Source organism: Amblyraja radiata, chromosome 1, assembly GCF_010909765.2.
Source record: "Amblyraja radiata isolate CabotCenter1 chromosome 1, sAmbRad1.1.pri, whole genome shotgun sequence".
NCBI lineage: Eukaryota > Metazoa > Chordata > Chondrichthyes > Rajiformes > Rajidae > Amblyraja > Amblyraja radiata.
Genome location: NC_045956.1, coordinates 145627368 through 145651742, shown reverse-complemented (window position 1 = coordinate 145651742; position 24375 = coordinate 145627368).

The following is a 24375-nucleotide window of genomic DNA, read 5'->3' as shown; positions in this document are numbered from 1 at the left end:
TGTCTTATCTTACTTCTATATGACAATAGACAATAGATGCAGGAGTAGGCCATTGGCCCTTCGAACCATTCAATGTGATCATGGCTGATCATCCACAATCAGTACCCCGTTCCTGCCTTCTCCCCATATCCCCTGACTCTGCTATCTTTAAGAGCCCTATCAAGCTCTCTCTTGAAAGTATCCAAGGAACTGGCCTCCACCACCCTCTGAGACAGAGAATTCCACAGACTCAAAACTCTCTGTGTGAAAAAGAGTTTCCTCATCTCCATTCTAGATGCCTTACCCCTTATTCTTAAACTGTGGCCGCTGGTCTGGCCTTCCCCAATATTAGGAACATGTTTCCTGCCTCTAGCGCGTCCAAACCCTTAATAATCTTACATGTTTCAATAAGATAACCTCTCATCCTTCTATATTCCAGAGTATACAAGCCCAGTCGCTCCATTCTCTCAACATATGACAGTCCCGCCATCCTGGGAATTAACCTCGTGAACCTACGCTGCACTCCCTCAAATTAGGGGACCAAAACTGCACACAATACTCCAGGTGTGGTCTCACTGGGGCCCTATACAACTGCAGAAGGACCTCTTTGCTCCTATACTCAACTCCTCTTATTATGAAGACCAACATGCCATTGCTTTCTTCACTGCCTACTGTACCTGCATGCTTACTTTCATTGACTGATGAACAAGGACCCCTAGATCCCACTGTACTTAACCCCTTTCCCAACTTGACACCATTTAGATAATAATCCATGTATCTATCATCCTTCATCCATGTATGTACACTACATCCACTGTCTCCCCCTTGTCCATTTTCCTAGTTACATCCTCAAAAAATTCCAGAAGATTAGTCAAGCATGATTTCCCCTCCGTAAATCCATGCTGACTCGGACCGATCCTGTTACTGCTATCCAAATATGCCGCTATTTCATCTTTTATTATTGACATGGTCAATCGAAGTTGACATGGTCAATCGACATTGACAATCGAAAAGCCTACTCCTGCATGTATTGTTTATTGTCTCTTGCTTCATGATTTACTGACTCTTCCAAGTAAGGCCAATTATTTTTCTAAGCTCCTAATTATTTTTCTCTGTGAGCCTGATCACTCAACCTTATTTAAACTTTCCCAAGAGCACCAATGACCCCCCCCCCCCCCTCCCCCACGTACAGATAATGATCCCAAGCCAGCATGGGTGTAACCTGTGCAAACTTGTATGGTCCCACCTTCCCAGAACCGGTCCAAAGGTCTCATTCTCCTCCACCATCTCTCTAATTTGCATTCATCTTATCGTTCTGTTTTTTCTGTTCTGCCGAAGAACGAAGGAGGCTGCCAAAGGTGGTGGACATTGTCTGGTTTGTCATGTGTACTGCCCTCTTGACTATTGGATCTATAGGAAATGCTGCATTGAGAAGGCAGATAATAGCGTCAAAAACCCACATCACCCTGGCCATGCACTTATCTCTCCTCTACAATGTGGAAGAAGGTACAGGAGCATGGGAACTGCTACTCTCAGGGTCAGGAACAGCTTCTCCCCAATAATCACCAGGCTCTAGAACTACACTGTGCAACCCTAACCGCAACATCAATGCAGCACCAAACCATCATGGACTTTATGCCTACTGTTATCTTGTACAACTGATCATTTATTGTACCATCTTTTTGTATATTTTTTGTTGTGTTGTTGTATTGGTGTGATGATCTTCTTCTTCTTCTTCTTGCGTATGGCGTGCACAGCCTAAAGTCGTAGGCCAGATTGTTCTATTTGATCTTATTTGATTGTGCACGCCAGGTTGATTGCATTTGTCGAAACAGGGCGGACCAAACTTCCGCCCCGGTGTGATGATAAATCTTCAGCATATAATTATTTCATTGTTCCATTCCTGGTGCATATGACAATTGGCCACTATTGACTATTGAAACCCCATCCATCAACAGATGAATGAAGACTAAAGCGACTGCAGTGCTGAAATAACCTGCTGGAGGAACTGAGTGAGTCGAGCAGCCTCTGCGGTGAAAAGGAATTGTTGTGATTTGGGTTGAGACCAATGCAGGGTCTTGACCCGAAATGTCAATAATTTCTCCCCATTCCCATCCACCGCCCCTTTGTACCACAGATGCTGCTCAACCCACTGACTTCCTCCAAAGCATGTTGTTTGTAATCCTAAATGGTGGAATGTTTGAGAAGGAATGCCTAAGGGGACTTCATAACTACTCCGACTGGTGTTCACCCATTCCTTTTTTTGCCCATGCAGTCTTGGCCTGGGGTGTGATTTCCTTCTAAGCACACTCGTCATTAAGATCTCAGCTTTGTGGTCACACTGCAGACACTCCAGCTACAGGTTTAGTTTAGTTTAGTTCAGAGATACAGCGTGGAAACGGGATCTTCGGCCCACTGAGTCCCTGCCGACCAGCGATCCCTGATAACACCAGCGATAATACTATCCTTCACACACTAGGGATGATTTACATTTATACCAAGCTAACTAACCTGCAAACCTGTAGGTCTTTGGAGTGTGGGAGGAAACCGAAGATATCGGAGAAAACCCAAGCAGGCCACGAAAAGAATGTACTAACTCCATACAGACAAGCAGCAGTACTCGGGATTGAACCTGGGCCTCTGGCGGTGTAAGCTAGTAGCTCTACTGTTACACCACCGCACCGCCCCATTTAGTTTAATTTAGTTGATTGTCACGTACCGAGGTTTAGAGAAAAGCTTTTTTGTAGCATGCTATCCAGGTGTACAGACCCGGTATTGAAATGCAGAAATGCAGTAGCTGTAGCTAAATACATAGATTTGCCCCAGGTTGTGAAAGTGACCAAGGTTTACTACAAAAAAAGACTCTAAATGCTGGAGTAACTCAGAGGATCTGGAGAACATTCATGTGTAATGTTTTGGGTTTGGACTGCACAGTGTAAGATGAACATTTCATGTAGCAACAGTAACTAGAGAGCGAGTGGGACCTCTCAGGATTCAAAGTGGTCACATCTGTGTGGAGTCACAGGAGATGGGCAAGGTCCTCAATGAGTATTTCTCCTCTGAATTTACCGAGGATAAAGACAGTAGGACGGAGGAATGGGGCAGTCAATGGAAGTGTCTTGAGAGCAGTCAGTGTTACCGTCAAAGAAGTACTGAAGGTACTATGATGTATGAAGGCAGACACATCTCCAGGGCCTGATCAGATATATCTGAGGACATTGTGGGAAACCAGAGAGGAAATTGCGGGGGGGTCCTGGTTGAAATTTACGAGTCATCCTTAAATACAGGAGAGGTGCCGGAAGACGCGAGTGTGGCAATTGTTGTGCCTCTTTTCAAGAAGGGCTGCAGGGAAAATGATGGGAACTTTGCAGGCCGGTGAGATTAACATCTGTAGTTGGAAAGTTACTAGAGAGTATTCGGAGGGATAGGATGTACAGGAATTTAGACGGGCAAGAGCTGGTTAGAGATAGTCAGCATGGTTTTGTTGGAGGTTGTATCTCACAAATCTGGTTGAGTTTTTTGAAGACATGACCAAAAGGATCGATGAAGGCACAGCTGTAGATGATGTGTACATGGACGTTCGACAAAGTTCAGCATGGTAGGCTGCTCTGGAAGGTTAGATCGCATGGGATCCAAGGAGAGATAGCTGAATGGATAGCAAATTGGCTCCAGGGAAGGAAGCAGAGGGTGATGGTGGAAGGTTGCTTCTTGGACTGGAGGCCTGTGATTAGTGGCGTGCCTCAGTGTTCAGTGCTGAGCCCATTTTGGTTTGTCAACTACATTAATGATCTGGATGAGAACATACAGGGCAAGATTAGAAAGTTGGCTGATGATACAAAAGTGGGTGATATTGCTGATAATGAAGATGGGTGTGACAGGTTGCAGCAGGATCTGGATCGATTGGCCTGGTGGGCTGAGGAATGGTTGATGGAATTTAATACAGAGAAGTGAGGGATGTTACATTTTGGGACATCTAACAAGGGCAGGACCTACACAGTGAATGATAGGCCTATGGGGAGTGTTGTAGAGCAGAGGGATCAAGGAGTGCAGGTGCATGGTTCCTTCTTCAGTCAGAGTATATATAGTTGGGAGGTCATGTTACAATTGTATAAGATGTTGGTGAGACCGCATTTTGAATATTGTGTTCAGTTCTGGGCAAAATCGTATAGGAAAGATATTGTCAAGCTTTAAAGGGTTCAGAGAAGATTCATGAGGATGTTGCCAGGACTAGAGGGTGTGAGCTATAGGGAGAGATTGAGTAGGCTGGGTCTCTATTCCTTGGAGTACAGGAGGATGAGGGGTGATCTTATAGAGGTGTACAAAATCATGAGAGGAATAGATTGGGTAGATGCACAGTCTCTTGCCCAGTGTAGGGGAATCGAGGACCAGAGGACAGGTTCAAGTTGAAGAGGAAATTACTTAATAGGAATCTGAGTAGCAACTTTTTCACACTAAGGGTGGTGGGTGTATGGAACAAATTGCCAGATGAGCTAGTTGAAGCAGGGACTATCCCAATGTTTAAGAAACAGTTAGACAGGTACATATATAGGATAGATTTGGAGGGATATGGACCATGCGCAGGCAGGTGGGGCTAGTGTAGCTGGGACATGTTGGCCGGTGCGGGAAAGTTGGGCCGAAGGGCCTGTTTCCTCACTGTATCACTCTATGTCTATGTTGTCCTGCCATGATTTGCTCGTAAAACACTCTTTTTACTTTTTCTGAAATTAACGAATAGTGATTACATAATGAAATCTATTTCACTCCGATTTCTACTTCCAGTGACTGTGATATATATATATATATATATATATATATATATATATATATATATATTATGTGTCTATATAAAATATATGGTGTGTGGGAAGGAACTGCAGATGCTGGTTTAACTAACCTTTAACTATTGAAGCAAAGAAATAGCGAAGTAACTTACCTAATTTGATGTATCAGTCAGCAGCTTCCCCTGCTGCATATTACTTTTGTGTTCAATTTTATAGCTCTTAATTTTTTGGGAAGAACATTAATACGATCGGTTGGATACAAAGGATAATTAATGTTCGGTTATAACGTTGAATGGCCAAGTCCCCATGATTGCCTCATGGATGAAAGTTGACTGGGAAGAGATCTGAAAGAGTTGTTCAAAATTAAGAATGGAGAAATCCATCTGAGATAATCATCCAAAGAATAAAGTGAAGATGTAGGTGATTGACATTTGTTAAAACTTAGAGTGACTTTCAGAAGCAGGATTTACAATATTATTTAGAAAGGACATAGAAATAAATTTTGCAAATTCATCACTCCAGGCAGTGGTTAACTAATTTGAGAGCAAAGTTTGGCATAATGGAAGAAATTCTCTTTGATTCCTTGGCATTTTTTTTATTGTAAAGGGGATCAAAATTGTCTTCAAAGTTGATATAAGTCCAAAAAGATAAAGACTGTTGCTTTCTTATGCAAAAAAAACACAGGTACTATTTATACATCCTGATTAGCGTTGTCCAGATCTTAAGCCATCTGAATTATAATGCAAATCGCTGAACATTGTTCTGCAGAGAAATTAAACAGACAATAAAGTTAATCATCTTTTTAATAATATACTAGACAAAGTGGGACGCGTTAGGTCCCATGTTCACACGGAGGGCTGGTCCCCTAACGCAATATTCCACCTCTCCACCAATTTCAATATTGGTGGCCAGTGGGAGTGGAGGGAGGGGGGGGGGGGCTTTCTGGAGCACTAGTATGGGTGTTGTGGGCTGAAGGGACTGGTTTCCAGAGGGCAAGTATGGACATTGTGGGCCAAATGGATTCTTGGGGTGGCAGCTCAGCCTGGCGAGTGGGCTTTGGGCGAGCGAGCTGCGGGTGAGCGGGCTGCGAGCGAGTGGGCTCTGGGGCCCATGGTGGGCAGGCGGCAGAGACTCGAGGGAGGCCGCACGAGGGTGCGATCTGAGGGCGGTCAAAAGCAGCAGAGGGCAGGCCGATCAAGGCTTCCACGAGGGGAAGCCCATCCGCCCGCATGACAGATGATCGGGCGGGGGAGACGGAGAGGAGGTCGTTCCCCGTGACGGCCAGAGATCGGCAGGTGGGATCGGGATCACCAGCGTGGAAAAAAGCATCACGATTCCCCGAGTCCCTGTGATTGACGGAGGAAATGCAGGTCTCCATAGACGGCCTCTCCCAGAGGGAGTAATGGCCACCGCAGCCACCTTCCCATCGCACTGCCCCGCGCCCTCACTGACATGGCGATAACGACCGCCGCCGCCATGTTCTAGATCTTCAAGGAGCCCAGTGGAGCGCGCAACACAACCTGAACAGCAGTTTAAAAATGCTAAGTGACGAATTTAAAGAAGTAAAAGTTAAGAAGACAAGAAGTGCAGAAGACAGAACAGGGGTGACGTCACTCACAGCGCGAGCAGAGGCAGGCAGTCAGATACATTGTGACATAATCAGCAAGACCATCTCGTTTATTTTACATGTTATTTGAGATTTATGATTTATTTGAACATTTTAATAACTTGAGAAATAATGCGTGAAATTTTCAGATAAGGCGATTTATGACATCATGGCGTAAATCTCTATTGGAATATGTAAATATTTCACCATTAGGGCGTTGTGTTTTCAAGGAGATGTGAAATGCACACGAACATCACGCACACACACAAATATACACACATGCAAGATCAGAGTTTTATAAGTATAGAGATAGCACAGTAAATTAGATGATCATCTAATTTATCTAAACACAAAGCCTCATATTTCTCCTAGACATATACAATGTTCCAAAAGCTAAAAGTTATGGCAACTTTGTGAACTTAAGTGAGAGACAGCCATGGATTAGATGCTGAATTGGCCATCACATAAAATCTAATTTCTTCATCTTCCATTATAAGTCCTTGGAACTTTTCAGAACAAGTCGTTGGTTCTTTTTTGAGTTTAGCGATCTGTGACTACCTGATTCTCCTCTGATTACTCTTGTTTCTTTCTCTTCTTCCTTCAAATGCATATTGTAAAATAGGATTCTTCCTGATACAAACTCAGTACTTCTTTTGAAGTAGAATACTTTCCATTGGCAGTGTAAAATGTGTGGACGGCTTTTAAAGTGATGCATTTTTTTCACTGCTTACCAATTCATTCCAAAATGTGACAATTGACTCCACACGTGATCTCAGATGAACAATTACTTTTTAACAAAGAGTTATTAAAATTACAGTATTGGACATTATACTTCAGTTGGCTTGTGAAGGTGACAATAAGCATTCTCCATGATGATGAAAGACCCACAATAAAGTTTGGGAATGAGTTCAGTGATGATGTTGAGTGTATCCCGTCCAGAGTAATAGGGCTTAACGTCAAGGCGTTAACATAGAAACACAGAAACATAGAAAATAGGTGCAGGAGTAGGCCACTCGGCCCTTCGAGCCTGCACCCCCATTCAATATGATCATGGCTGATCATCCAACTCAGTATCCTGTACCTGCCTTCTCTCCATATCCCCTGATCCCTTTAGCCACATGGACCACATCTAACTCCCTCTTAAATATAGCCAATGAACTGTCCACAACTACTTTCTGTGGCAGAGAATTCCAGAGATTCACCACTCTCTGTGTGAAAAAAAAAATCTCATCTCAGTCCTAAAAGACTTCCCCCTTATCCTTAAACTGTGACCCCTTGTTCTGGACTTCCCCAACACCGGGAACAATCTTGCATCTAGCCTGTCCAACCCCTTAAGAATTTTGTAAGTTTCTATAAGATCCCCTCTCAATCTTCTAAATTCCAGCGAGTACAAGCCGAGTCTATCCAGTCTTTCTTCATATGAAAGTCCTGCCATCCCAGGAATCAGTCTGGTGAACCTTCTCTGTACTCCCTCTACGGCACTCAAATACACCTGGACCATTTCCGACACTTCCCTACCATTTCTTGACCTCACTATCTCCATCGTAGGTGATAGACTTCTGACCGACATCCACTATAAACCCACTCTCCCATGGCTCTCTAGACTACACTTCTTCCCACCCTACTTCCTGTAAAGACTCCATCCCCTACCATTTCCTCCATCTATGCCGCATCTGCTCCCAGGATGAGGTGTTCCACACCAGGGCATCGGAAATGTCCTCATTCTTCAGGGAACAGGGGTTCCCCTCCCCTACTATTGATGAGGCTCGCACCAGGGTCTCTTCCATACCCCGTAACACTGCTCACTCTCCCCATTCCCCCACTAGTAACAAGGGCAGAGTCCCCCTGGTCCTCACATTTCACCCCACCAGCCGTCACATACAACAAATAGTCCTCCATCATTTTCGCCACCTCCAACGTGATCCCACCACTCGCCACATCTTCCCATCTCCCCCCTTGTCTGCTTTCCGCAAAGACCGCTCCCTCCGTAACTCCCTTGTCAATTCTTCCCTTCCCTCCCACACCACCCCCTACCCGGACACTTTCCCTAGCAACCGCAAGAGATGCTACACTTGTCGCTTTACCTTCCCCCTCGACTCCATTCAAGGACCCAAGCAGTCATTCCAGGTGCGACAGAGGTTCACCTGCATCTCCTCCATCCTCATCTATTGCATATGCTGCTCTAGATGTCAGCTGATCTACATCGGTGAGACCAAGCGTAGGCTTGGCGATCGTTTCGCCGAACACCTCCGCTTGGTCCGCATTAACCAACCTGACCTCCCGGTGGCTCAGCACTTCAACTCCCCCTCCCATTACGAATCCGACCTCTCTGTCCTGGGCCTCTTCCATGGCCAGAGTGAGCACCACCGGAAATTGGAGGAACAGCACCTCATATTCCGCTTGGGCAGTCTGGACCCTAGTGGCATAAACATTGAATTCTCCCATTTCCGGTAGCCCTTGCTGTCTCCTCCCCTTCTCAGCCCCTCGTGGCTCCTCCTCTTCCTTTTTCCTTCCTTTTTTTGCAGTGAACAGAGCAGTTTAAACACAGTCATATTTTTAAATAAGGCACATTTTAATCTGAGCAGTAATTTCTACAGAAGTTAGATATTTCAAAAGGTTTCTAAAACACAAGTACTTATCACATGAGAAAAATAAACCAATGAGTTGTCGACAAACAAGTCATCTGTTGAGGACAAAGGCTGATGAGTGTTTCTGTGTCTTTTCTCTGTCACTGTTCCACATCATGACTGTATCTAAAGAGTTACACTGTTTTTCATGAAATTGACATTTTCTGTATGTGATAATTACATTGACCGGGCCAAGTGGATGGCATGACTTGATTAAATCAAGGTGGGCCTTATTTTTTATTTCACGGACATCACAATAGTAATAAGCTTACTGTGAAATTCATTTTTCTTTTTATCCTTTCTTGGGACAGGAGGGGCATAATCTTATGGTCATGATTGGCAACATTGTTTTCCTTGGTAATGTTAAAATGATGGGCAAAACATACTGATCAGAAGCTTATCTTAATCCATAATATGTTTTTGTAACCTAGGTCAGTTTCTGCGGCAGGAACTATAAAACTGAGGTCAGTAGTAAATCTTTTAGTCCTGGATAGTTTTAATATCCATTACTTTACTAAGTTGCTAACCTAGCAGTAATAAAGAAACAGTATGGTGAAGTAATATGGACATGGAGAAAACAGGAACTGCAGATGTCGAAACAAGGAATTAGGCTGGAGTAACTCAATGGGTCAAGCAGCATCTCTGGAGAACATCGATAGGATTCCGGTTGGTACCCTTCTTCAGACTGATTGTAGGGCGGGTGGAATGCTGGAAGAGAGGAGGAGCAGGACAAAGTCTAGAAATTAATAGGTGGATACATATGAGGGTTTTTTTTGATAGGCAGATGGGTGGGCAGACAAAAGGTGTGAGTCAAAGGATCGAAGAGTTGTGAATTATAAAGTTTGATTAAAGAGTGTAGGTGGAAGGGGAGGGGAAGAGGAGAAATAGGTGTGAGTCCAGCAGGGGTTTAGGTTAAGGTGGGGGGGGGGGAGGGATAAGGGGGCTGATTTAAGAAAGGGGAGAGGGTGTGGGGTTTGTACTTACCTAAAATTGGAGAATTCTATGTTCATAGCATTGGGGTGTAAGCCACCCAAGTGGAATATGAGGGGCTGTTCCTCCAATTTGCATGTGGCATCACTCTGGCAATGGAGGAGGCCCATAATAGAAATGTCAGTATGGGGATGGGAAGAGGAGTTAAAATGCTTGGCAATTGTGAGATCCAGTCGGCTCTGGCAGATCAAGTGCAAGTGTTCGGCAAAACAGTTGCCGAGTTAACGTTTGGTCTCGCCGATATAGTGGAGGGCACGTCAGGTTCACCAGGAATATGGACATGGCTTCTTTGAGTTCCTACTTTCCTTTCTAATGCTTGTAAATAATTCCATTCAACTATTTCTAACGGGAATAGAACAAATATTTCTAATACCCTAATCAATATTTATTCTGAAATATTTCCAACAGCTTGATCAATATTTAATCTTCAACCACAAGAAAGTAGCATGAATACAATGTAACTATTCCTGGTCATTGTCACATTGTCACATGCTGTGGATAAATTAATTGTTGTTTTGTGTATTATAACAGAAACTTCAGTTCCGAAGTACTTCCATGGCTGTAAGGTATTTTGAGATCTAACACCACAAGAGATGTTTTATGAGTGCATGTACACATTTATTTCCCTTTTACATTATTTTTGATTTATTCATTCACTACGTGAATCAAATTCATATTTACTGATTGAATCAGACAAAGAACTGGATACTCGTGCCTTGCAATATTTGGCCATCACCATGTCATGAATTTATGGCAGCAAACTGTGCACATTGCAACTCCACAAGGGGAAAGGACAGCTGGCAGATATCCTACAGGATGCATGAAAGCCCAGTGATGACTTTGTTGTTAATCTAGAGTTGACCCTGGAAGAACAGAAAGCAGGTAAACTGATGACTGCTGGACTGCTGAGAGACAGCCTCATTTGGCACACTTTCAGAGGTGAATGGTACAGTATTATTTGAAAGTTTCAGGCCATCAATTATCTCTTTCTCTTACAAGTCCCTCTGAGGTATAAAGAAAACCCTTCCTCCACAGAGCTTTCCATCACATGCTAATAAATAGCCTCAACATTAGTGCATTAGTTTTTTCCCCAATGTGATTCAAGAGAAACAGATTGTAAGCAATAATTACACCAAATATTCCAGTTATTTAATAGTTGGATTTTACAGTAGAAAATGTTGCCAAATTGTTAATGTTCATTGTCATTACACTGTGAAATCAACAACAACTTTTGGAATGTGCACATGCTGAGTTAATAATGTGCAAACCTGGAACGGGGAACAGAATAGTGAAAGGCTTGGATAGAGTGGATGTGGAGAGGATGTTTCCACTAGTGGGAGAGTCTAGGATTAGAGGTCATAGCCTCAGAATTAAAAGACGTTCTTTTAGGAAAGAGATGAAGAGAAATTTATTTAGTCAGAGCGTGGTGAATCTGTGTGGTCGGATGCAAGCCTGGGCGATGTCTTATGAAGGACAGGCTGTTGCCCATGGAGCACGTCCCTCTTCTCCACTTCGCTGATCGAACCAAAGGAACAGCACGAGTACAAGTAGTCAGCCAATGAGAAGAACCTGGAGATCCTCAGGGCTGCCAGGAGCAAGGTTCAGCAGACTACCAGGCGTTGCACCAATAACTACTGGACACAGCTTAGTGAGGACATCCAGACGGCCGCCATAACAGGGAACATCAGGGGACTGTACGATGGCATTAAGAAGGCACCAGGGCCAGTCCAGAGTAAGACCCGCTCAAATCCTCCACTGAGAAAGTAATCACAGACAAATGCCAGCAGATGGAGAGATGGGTGGAACACTACTCCGACCTCTACTCGACAGAGAACACTGTGTCCCCCTCAGCCCTTGACACCATCGAGTGCCTGCCGACCATGGATGAGTTAGACAGGGAGCCGACGGTAGAAGAGGTCAGCAAGGCCATTGACAGCCTGGCCTCAGGCAAGGCCCCAGGCAGCGATGGGATTCCCCCTGACCTGATCAAGCATTGCAAGACTACCTTACTACTTCCTTTGTATGAAGTCCTCTGCCAGTGCTGGCAAGAAGGAGCTGTACCGCAGGACATGGAGGATTACTCACGATCATTACCCACGACAAGATCAAGGGCGAGAGAAGTGACTGCAACAACTACGGAGGCATCTCCTTGCTCAACATCGTCGGCAAGGTCTTTGCTCGGGTCATCTTGATGCACCTGCAGAAGCTGGCAGAACCTGTCTACCCAGAGTCACAGTGCGGTTTCCGAGCTGGAAGGTCAACAGTAGACATGGTCTTCTCCCTTCGCCAGCTCCAGGAGAAATGCAGAGAACAGCGGATGCCTCTGTATGTTGCTTTCATTGACCTCACCAAGGCATTCAAACTCGTCAGCAGAGGTGGTATATTCAAGGCTCTGCGAAAGATCGGCTGCCCACCAAAACTGCAGAGCATGATAGAATCCTTCCACATCTACATGAAGGGGACAGTGCAGTTCAATGGAAGTTTCTCGGAGCCCTTCGACATCCGCAGTGGCGTCAAACAAGGCTGCGTACTCGCTCCCACTCTCTTTGGGATTTACTTTGCTCTGCTCCTGCAACGTGTCTTCGACACTGCGACAGAGGAGATCTACCTGTGTACTGGATCAGATGGCAGGCTCTTTAACCTCGCCCGCCACAGAGCAAAGACTAAAGTACATGAAGCTCTCATCAGAGACATGTTGTTTGCCGACGACGCCGCAGTTGTGTCCCACACCCAGCAGGAACTACAGTCACTGATGGACCGCTTCTATCGGGCTTGCAAGGACTTTGGGCTGACCATCACCCTGAAGAAGATGAATATCCTGGGGCAGGAAACAGAGGCGCCGCTTGTCATCACCATCGATCACTACGAACTCGATGCCGTCCATCAGTTCACGTACCTCGCCCCACCATCACCGACAACCTCTCCTTGGATACAGAGATTGACAAAAGGATTGTGAAGGCAGCTACAACTCTCGTTTGCCTCATAACTCAAGTGTGGATCAACCCAAAGCTGACAATGAAGACAAAGATAGCAGTCTATAATGCCTGTGTCAACAGCACGCTGCTGTACGGCAGTGAGACATGGACTACATATGCCAGACTGGAGAGGAAACTCAACACCTTCCACCTTAGAAGCATCTGCCGTATCCTGGGCATATCCTGGCAAGACAGAGTGTCCAACGCTGAAATCCTGTCTCACGCTGGCCTTCCCAGTATGTACACTCTACTCAGGCAGCGCAGACTGTGTGGCTGGGCCATGTCCACCACATGGAGGATAGCCATATTCCAAAAGACATCCTCTATGGAGAGCTGTCATTTGGGAGGAGAACCATCAGCTGCCCCTGTTATTATTGGCTAATAGACACCATAAAATGGAGGATCACTGCACTTGTCAGAATTGCTTAACCCTTGTCAACTGAATTTTACAGGCTTTGATAGGTGCCAGCCAGTCGAGGCTCAGACTGGTATGTAGGATGGTGAGGGGTCCAGGTGTTCTTCCTGTTTCTCTGAAATTGATAACATGTAGAGCGGTTTTGCAAACTAACCTTAAATGCATCATTTCTATTGGACCGCTGCAAAAGCATTGTAAATAGTATAAATAGTACCAAGACATTCATCATGTTAATCGATGATTGGTCGAACTGTTGAGCCTTGGATAAACTGTTTGAATCTCAGGGCACATGTTTCAATGTTTGTTCTTGTTTGCATCCTTCGAAAGCTTTCTTTCTGATACAATGTATTAGCTGCTGTATTATTCGGTTATGGAAATGTCTGTCATGTATGGGGTTAATCGATATCTATAATTGGATTATTCAGAGACCACCCTCATGTGGTTTGGCCCCTCAAGGTCCTGGAACCTATAAAAGTCCGCAGCCATGAGGTCCAGCATTGAACTTCTGGGAGAGTGCTTGGGACTGCGTGACCTTCTGGAGTATCTCTGTTTGAGCGAGGCCTAGAGGGCTTGATCAGGCAAATACGAGGATCAAACCCGCGGTGGGATAGGTACAGTAGTTGAACTGTAATTGTGTTTGGAAAAATAAAGATTAGTTGATCAAGTGCTTGATTCAGTGATTTTTGACTGAAACTAGACTGGGGGGAAGCTTAGATCGAGCAATTTACACCCCCACCGACGTTACAAGGATGTCTGCAAGAGAGATGTGAAGGCGCTCCGACATTAATGTGGAGTCCTGGGAGAGCCTTAGAGCTGACCACACGAGGTGGAAAGGTACCCTGAACCAACATCTCAGAACGGAGGAAGAGAAACTGATGAACGCAGCTGCAAGGAGCGCAGTGTAGAGGCACAACTTCAACCAGACACCACACACAAATGTGACCTTTGTGACAGAGACTGTCACTCCCGCTTTGGTCTCTGCAGCCATAAGCGACGCTGCAAGCGGCCAGCAACTAGGATGCATCACCGATTGGTCCGTCATGACCGAGGGGGGCCTACTGGTGAAGCTGTGGAATTATTTGCCACAGAAGGCTGTGGAGGCCAAGTCAGTGGATATTTTTAAGGCAGAGTTAGATAGATTTTTGATTAGTACAGGTGTCAGAGGTTATGGGGAGAAGGCAGGAGAATGGGGTAAGGAGGGAGAGATCTTCTTCTTATCGAGTCCACACACAAGATTAGAAGTTGTTCAGCCAGAGCTGAACACACTTCTCGGCATCTGCACAATGGTGTCTGTCTTGCGCTTCTTGTGCTTCTTGTGCGTGGTGGTGGAAAGATTGGTTGAAACAGGGCCGCGACGTGAACGCTCTTTCCTTGGCCCCAGGAGGGAGAGATAGAATGATTGAATGTTGGAGTAGACTTGATGGGCCGAATGGCCTAATTCTACTATCACTTATGACCTTATGACCTATGGGGGGAGGGGGGCATGATAACTTCCTGAAAGAGATCTCACATATGAAACAGTTGAAAAATAACAGAATTTGCATGATGTTTAACTTTTTAGTGCACTATTATCAATATTTGAGACTCAGCCTTTGAGAATGTTATATTCAGTCATGAGTCTGGATGATATTGAGGTCCATTCATTAAGTCGGCGTGGACTAGATGGGCCAAGAGGCCTGTTTCCACACTCTATCTGTAAACTATATCTTTCCTATACTCTAAATACTCTAAATGCGGCCTCACCAACATATATCTGCAACATGTCCTCCCAACTTCTATAAACAATATGGTGAGAATTTTGCTTGCAGCAACACCACAGCAACACACAAAGACATAAGTTATACATATATTGCACATTCGCTCTACTACGCAGTGAAAATAAAAAGATTACATGAAAATTCAAGATGTTTGTGCAAAACACAATGAGAAAACAAGTTGATGCGAGTGTACATAGTGGCCCGAAGTATTCCTTGGCTGAGGTTTGATTAGGGTTGTTCATGTCTGTTCAAGAACCTGATGGATGCAGAAAAATTGCTGTCCCTGATCCAGGTGGTGTGGGACTTTAGGCTTCTGTACATCCTGCCCGATGGTAGCCAGGAGAAGATGAAACCAGCAAGAAGATAAACCTGTAGATAAGGCCAAGTTGAAAATTTATGCTAGTGGAAGTGAAATCCATACCATATGTCAGATCTTTGAGAGAAACACTCTTGGAGACTAGTCACAGCCCCATTGTATTTGACCACAAAATCCAATGCATTTAGAAAATAAACATTTACTGCCATCAATGTGATTACCTATAATATCCATACAAACCTTTGCTCGCCCAGACTAACAACTTAATCTAACACAGGGGTGGGCTGGTAACTCAGATGTTCACTGCAAAATATGAGGTTTGTGAAATGGACTTGACACTCCTTTTACCATTGGTCGTAGACGACTTCGCAACCTGGTCCTGGAGCATTGATAGCTTTAAGGGGAACTACTGGAATGATTTTCTGGAAGGCCATGAGGAAAGCAATTGCTGACATAGGCATTAAGTGTTGTGTATCGCTGTACTTGAGAAGCAGCTCCAATTACCAGAATACACTGAAAGGGCAGACCTTACTACAACAGAATTCTTAAATTCCTGAAAACCAGTCAATCAAATATCTTTGGTTCCTCCGAGATAGTGATCTGTATAGTCTTCAATCTACATTTCCCGTCTGAATCCTATCTAAGACCACTAGAATGTAGTCCCCCAACGCTGTTCTCCATCAGCTGTTGTTCATTCGTCTTTTCTTGAATCACTGATTCAATGCTTCCTATCCTAATCTCTTTCAACTTCGAAGGAAAATTACTTTCATCCTCTGACCTTTTCTTTCCTGCTCTTAATCGTTGTATTATCTCCAATTTTAAGAGGCTTTTAACAGGTGCATAAGAGGTTTTCAGACACTTGCAGGCAGAGATTAGTTTAACTTGGCATCTTCTTCAGCACGGATATTGTGAGCAGTGTGCCTTGTTTTCTCGCTTTTCCACTGTACCTCGGTACACGTGACAATGAATAAAAACTGAAACTGAATTTAAACAGTTCCTGAGCTGTACTATGTTCTATGTTCTAAATATGAGTGGTCTCACCCTGGATCTCCTTAATGCCACTGCATCAAAATTTCCCTGATTATTAAACACTAATTCCACACTGTGGGAGTGAAACAAGTATATTAAATCCCTCAACTTGTCTAAAGCTGAATATTCCAAAGCTAAACTTGTCCTAACTAAAACACTCTTCTGATAGCCCATCATCTAATGTGGCTTCTGGTTCCCAGTGAAGAGATCTTTGATTTTACAATTATTGACCTTCTTCCTAAGTTCCTCCATTGTCTCAATCCTCCTTCCCACTGCATTTTCTTCCAGCTATATAACTCCCAGAGAGATCTGTGTTCTTTAAATTCTGGCAAAGATACCTCCTTGCTGCAGCCGGCTTCCGAAGACATTGTGGGAGTTGATCAGCGTATTTCAAAAACATCGTATTCGCCTTGTGAGAAACAATGATGGTTAACATTTCAACTCATGGGGTAAGAGAAGTGAGTGATACCAAACACCCATTCAGATTGTATTGGGGACGTTAGATTAAAATTAATCTTAAGTTTCTATTGTTTCTTGCCTTGGAACAAGGGTATTAGGATCAATTTGTGTAGGAGAGAACTGTAGATGCTGGTTTAAACCGAAAATAGACACAAAAATCTGGAGTAAAATTAATGGGACAGGCAGCATCTCTGGAGAGAAGGAATGGCTGACGTTTCAGGTTGAGACCCTTCTTCAGACTAGTTAGGAAAAGGGGGAACAAGAGACATAGACGATGATGTGGAGAGATAAAGAACATTGAATTAAAGATATGCAAAAAAGTAACGATGATAAAGGGAACAGGTCATTGTTAGCTGTTTGTTGGGTGAAAACGGGAAGCTGGTGTAACTTGGGTGGGGGATGGATAGAGAGAGAGGGAATGCCAGGGTTACTTGAAGTTATATAAATCAAATTATTACCACTGGGCTGTGTACTGCCCAAGCAAAATGTGAGATGCAGTTCCTCCAATTTTATGGGTTTCACCCTCCTGCAATAAAATCAGAAATTGGACAATAAGCAATAGATAATAGACAATAGACACTAGATAATAGGTGCAGGAGTAGGCCATTCGGCCCTTCGAGCCAGCACCACCATTCAATGTGATCATGGCTGATCATCCACAATTAGTAGCCCGTTCCTGCCTTCTCGCCATATCCCCTGACTCTACTATCTTTAAGAGCTTTATCTAACTCTCTCTTGAAAGTATCCAGAGAATTTGCCTCCACTGCCTTCTGAGGCAGAGAATTCCACAGATTCATAACACTCTGGATGAAAATGTTTTTCCTCATCTCCATTCTAAATGGCCTACCCCTAATTCTTAAACTATGGCCCCTGGTTCTGGATTCCCCCAACATTGGGAACATGTATCCTGCATCATGTGTCCAATCCCTTAATAATCTTATATGTTTCAATAAGATACCCTCTCATCCTTCTAAATTCCAGAGTATACAAGCCCAGCCGCTCCATTCTATCAACATATGACAGGCCAGCCATACCGGGAATTAACCTTGTGAACCTACACTGTACTCCTCAATAGCAGGAATGTCCTTCCTCAAAAGTGAAGAAATCGAATGGCATGTTGGCCTTTATAACAAGAGGAATCGAATACAGGAGCAAAGAGGACCTTCTGCCGTTGTACAGAGCCCTAGTGAGACCACACCTGGAATATTATGTGCAGTTTTGGTCCCGTAATTTGAGGAAGGACATTCTTGCTATTGAGGGAGTGCCTCAGAGGGCGGTGGAGACAGGTTCTCTGGAAGCTTTCAAGGGAGAGCTAGATAGGGCTCTTAAAAATAGCAGAGTCAGGGGATATGGGGAGAAGGCAGGAACGGGGTACTGATTAGGGATGATCAGCCATGATCACATTGAATGACGGGGCTGGCTCGAAAGGCCGAATGGCCTACTGCTGCACCTATTGTCCATTGAATCTATCGAACATTGTAAAATGAACACCAATGCGTCCACGGTTTCTAGAGCCACTTCCTTAAGTACCCTGGGATGCAGACCATCAGGCCCGTTGGGATTTATCAGCCTTCAGTCGCATCAGTTTACCCAACACCATTTCCTGCCTAATGTGGATTTCCTTCAGTTCCAATGCCACCCCAGATTCTCTGGCCACTAGTACATCAGGAAGATTGTTTGTGTCCTCCTTAGTGAAGACGGATCCAAAGTACCTGTTCAACTCATCTGCCATTTCCTTGGTCCCCATAATAATGAATTCACCTTTATTGATATTGATCATAGTCAAGATACCAATTCAAAGTACACAACTTTTTCACACAGAGGGTGGTGGGTATAAAGAACAAACTGCCTGAGGAGCAAGTTGAATCACAACATTAAAAGACATTTGGACAGGCACATGGATAGGAAATGTTTCAAGGAATATGGGCCAATTGTGGGCAGGAGATACTAATGTAGCTTGGTCAACATGGGCAGGTTGGGCCACAGCGCCTGTTTTCATGTCATATGACTATGACATAAGTACAGCAGATAGTATAACAATATAAAGGAAGCAAAGTGCAGAATAAAATCCTAAAGCTGCTGAGAAGTGCAGATTTAAAAAACTGCAAGTTCAGCAATAAGGTAAATTGGAAGAATGGGAATACATCCTTAGCATGTGAAATATAACCTTAGCCTATGAACATAGTAGTTCCAATGATAGTCCTACATCTCAGTCAAAGAGTTCAAATGTAGTAACGATTTTGCTTTGCATTTAATTTTACTTACTTGTAACAGACAATGGAAGCAACTGCACAGATGCTGAATTAGCTAAATTCCTCAGAAGGAATAGGATCAAGCACATCCACACAGCTGCATACCGCCCAGTCTCAAAGAGTTTGGGAAATTGACCATTTCAGGTGGTGAAAGATGGACTGACAGTACTGACAAGAGGAGAAACTGAGATAAAAGTTGTTTGTTTCTTACTTCACTCCTGGAACATCTACAAGAGAGACTCCTGCTGAGTTTGTGATAGGCAGATATCTCAGAATGCACTCAAATTCCAAACAAGTGAGTCAGTAGGAACAACATGACAACAGAGCTCATGATTGCCATCTCAAAATGAATGATTGTGGGTTTGTACAAGAGATCACACAGGAATCAGGCAATTGGTACTGTGGTATATCTGGATGGTATTGATGGAGAATTATTAAGGTTTCTTATGACGTCCTTTGTGGTAACGATTAGCTAATGTTTCCTCATCTTCTTTTAGAGGTAATGTAACTATGTTACCATCAATCAGTGATTTCCTGCGCAAACAGAATTGAATCACCACCAAAGGCATTAAACCTGCAAACAAGAAAGAATTGGGTCTAGACATCTGTTGCAACTTGCAACAGCGTATTCATGCATTTTTTTTCATGGGTTTAATTTACAACCAAAGCTAGAAGAAATGATGTGAAAACGCTATATTCTGAGGGCACTTTCGAAATGACGGAAACTTGGTTGCAACTATGATGCTATCTACACCCAGGTAGATCTGCTGTTGCCTGATAATACATTAGGTTGAATAAATTCATGTGCCATTGTCAATTGGTTGTCACAGAGATTATAATGCTGATGTACAAATTAGTTAGGCAAAATTAGGCCATATACCTTTATATCTTCAAATTATGAAACCCCTGATGGGGTGCACCACAGCATGGCTTGGGAACAACTCCGTTCATGACAACAAGAAGTTGCAGAGAATTGTGAACGTAACCCAGACGTAACATCACACAAACCAACGTCCCTTCCATTGACTCCATCTACACTTCACGCTGCCTTGACCAGGCCACCAGCATAATCAAGGATGAGGAAGATTATTCCCGATGTTGGGGAAGTCCAGAACAAGGGGTCACAGTTTTTGGATAAGGGGGAAGTCTTTTAGGACCGAGATGAGAAAATCATTTTTTACACAGAGAGTGGTGAATGTGGAATTCTCTGCCACAGAAGGTAGTTGAGGCCAGTTCATTGGTTATATTTAAGAGGGAGTTAGATGTGGCCCTTGTGGCTAAAGGGATCAGGGGGTATAGAGAGAAGGCAGGTACAGGATACTGAGTTGGATGATCAGCCATGATCATATTGAATGACGGTGCAGGCTCGAAGGGCCGAATGGCCTACTCCTGCACCTATTTTCTATGTTTCTATGTTTCTATGAGTCTCACCTCAGTCACATCCCCTTCTCCCATCAGGCAAGAGGCACAGAAGTGTGAAAATGCATGCCTCCGGATTCAGAGACAGTTTCTTACCAGCTTTTATCAGGTAACTGAACCATTCTACTAACAACTGGAGAGCAGCCCCGAGCTATTATCCACTGCATTGAAGACCCTCAGAATATATTTAATCAGATTTTACTGGACTATATCTTGACTGTATAGTCTTTCCACAATAAAAATCTTTTCCCTGTACCTCGGTAAACGTGACAATAAACTAAACTAAACTAAAACAGAATATCAGCTCCGCAAAATTCTTAGATCGGTAGCTTTTACTCAGAAAATCCAACTGCTGCAGGAGGTATGAGTTAATCCAAGGCACTGTGGTCATCCTTTACTACTCCAGATATCCCTCAGCATGCAGATGAATACAGAGAATAAGGCCTTTTCCACTATTTTTCTTCTAGTTTGCCAAATGACTCCGCAACTTTATTGTCAAGTTTTATTAGGTATGATATCTGCACAAATCAGGGGAAGTGAATGACTACATCAAATTCCTCGATGCAACCTTAATTGATTTTTAAAAAAGTATTTAACAAGCTAAAACTCGATTATGTATAAAATTTGATGGTACGTGTGAAAATGCCAGCGAGTGATCTTCTACGATGCACTGATATTGCTTGAATTTTGCATTAGCTCAAACATGAAAAATGATGCAGTAGATTGCTGTGCAGTTTGTGATTGTGATGACTCTAAATACCATAGCTAATTATGACTTCCAGGATGCCAATCTACCATCACATTCTGCATGATTCAATCCAACCATTATGCATTATTAATAATAACCATATAACCATATAACCATGTAACAATTACAGCACGGAAACAGGCCATCTCGGCCCTTCTAGACCGTGCCGAACACTTACTCTCATCTAGTCCCATCTACCTGCACTCAGACCATAACCCTCCATTCCTTTCCCGTCCATATATCTATCCAATTCATTTTTAAATGATAAAATCGAACCTGCCTCCACCACTTCCACTGGAAGCTCATTCCACACAGCTACCACTCTCTGAGTAAAGAAGTTCCCCCTCATGTTATCCCTAAACTTTTTTCCCTTAATTCTCAAATCATGTCCTCTTGTTTGAATCTTCCCTACTCTCAATGGAAAAAGCTTATCCGTGTCAACTCTGTCTATCCCTCTCATAATTTTAAAGACCTCTATCAAGCCCCCCCTTAACCTTCTGCGCTCCAAAGAATAAAGACCTATCTTGTTCAACCTTTCTCTGTAACTTAGGTGCTGAAACCCAGGCAACATTCTAGTAAATCTCCTCTGTACTCTCTCTATTTTGTTGACATCTTTCCTATAATTTGGCGACCAGAATTGTACCCCATATTCCAGAATTGGCCTCACCAATGCCTTGTACAATTTTAACATTACATCCCAACTTCTATACTCAATGCTCTGATTTATAAAGGCCAGCACACCAAAAGCTTTCTTTACCACCCTATCTACATGAGATTCCACCTTCAGGGAACTATGCACAGTTATTCCTAGATCCCTCTGTTCTACTGCGTTCCTCAATTCGCTATCATTTACCATGTACGTCCTATTTTGATTTGTCCTACCAAGATGTAGCACCTCACACTTATCAGCATTAAACTCCATCTGCCATCTTTCAGCCCCCTCTTCAAAATGGCCTAAATCTCTCTGTAGACTTCGAAAATCTACTTCATTATCCATAACACCACCTATTTGCCCTTAGCTATTGTTATTGCATTGATCACTTATTAAGCATTGTTCCAACAATTTTCTTGACAGAAATGATGAAAACCTGTCAAGTCATATTTTTCTCTCCTCAATAATTGATACAAAAAAGGAATCATAGATAATACTAATACCGAGGACAATGAACTGCTTGTCCTTTGTGACACTAATCCACTAAATAGAGGAAAGGAAAACAAAAGTTTGGTGATTTTTTTTTTTAAGACAGAACAATATGGTGAATAAATCAGGAGAGCATTGGGTTCCAGGTCAGCTTTGGCCTTAACCATGTCGAGCTAATGGGAAGATTGTGAAATAGCAACAGTTGCGGAGATTCAGGAAAGATAAATAAGAGATTACATATTGAAGTGAGGGGCAGAGAACAACAAATCTTCTCTGCAGTGTGCCTCAGGGTCAGGCATATAAAATAGTTACAACATTTTCTAATAATTGCACTGCCTTTAGTTACATGATATACACAGTGAATAAGAGAGAAGATAAGCAGTGCCCATTCCAGTGCATTGTAATATATCTCCCATTATCTGCAGCCTTTCTTGCTCTTTTCCCCTCTTTTACTTTTTTTTTCTTTCCTTTCCAAGTTCATTATGATGTATAATATTACCCATCTTGGCTCAGAGTTCCCATTTGCATTCATCATTGGAGGTGTCACGCTTGCATCAGCAAACATTTTATTGCCCATCTATAATTGGCCTTGAACTGAATGGATTGGTGGACTGGGTCAAGAGCAGTTAAAAATCAATCACAGTATGGATCTGGGATCATCTATTTTTCTGACTAGTTAAGGCTGGTGAATTTCCTTTGCTGATGGTCATTCACGAACAAGGTTGGACTTTACAACAATATAACGTAGTTTCACGGTTACTGTTATCAAACCCGACCAAAATATTTAATCACATGAATCTAAACTCACAATAGATTTTAATTCATGCTTCCAAATCAATAATCTGGGCCCATAGATTTTTAGTCAAACAACTGAATAAACGCCTTACTCTGAGGTCCCATTTCTTTCTCTACTTTTGATCCTGTTTCAAAGAATTACATACGTTTTGATTATTAAAGTTTAAAAAAATTGTAAACAACTAAAAAATATTGTTAAGTTGCATCCATATTAACCACGCATACACTAGTTCTATCCTACACCCTAGGGACACTTTACAGAAGCCAATTAAACCACAAACCTGCACGTCTTTGGAATGTGGAAGGAAACTGGAGCACTGCCCTAGGTATCAATGCCTAATTTTTGAACTTCTGTACTATGTTGAACTATTTTTACCGTGGAAAAAGACATGAGGACCAGGGAACTTGGGACAGTCAATAAAAGTGTCTTGAGGGCAGTCAGTATTATGGTCGAGGCTGTGCTGAAAGTTCTAACGCTTATGAAGGTTGACAACTCCTTGAAAGTGGCATCACCAGTAGATGGGGTGGTCAATAAGGCTTTCAGCACATTGGCTTTCATCATTCAAAGTATTGAGTATATAAATTGGGAGTAGGAAAGAAGTGCAGATGCTGGTTTAAATCGAAGGCAGACACAAAATGCTGGAGTAACTCAGGCAGCATCTCTGGAGAGAAGGAATGAGTGATGTTTCGGGTCTAGACCCTTCTTCAGACATAGAAATTGGGAGGTCATTTTATAGTTGTAGAAGACATTGGTGAGGCCACATTTGGAGTTTTGTGTTCAGTTTTTTTCACCCTGTTGTAGGAAGGATGTTGTTAAACGTGGGAAAGGGTGAAGAAAAGATTTACGTGAATGTTGCCAGGCCTCATGGGCCTGAGATATAGGAAGAGGTTAGGATGGAGTGGAGTGCAGGCTAGGACGGAGTTCAGGATGATGAGGGGTGATCTTCTAGAGTTGTACAAGATCATGAGAGGAATAGCTAGGGTGAATGCATAGTCTTTTACTCAGAGTAGGGGAATTGAGAACCAGAGGACATAGGTTTAAGTTGAGGGGAGAAATATTTAATAGGAACCTGAGGGCCAACGTTT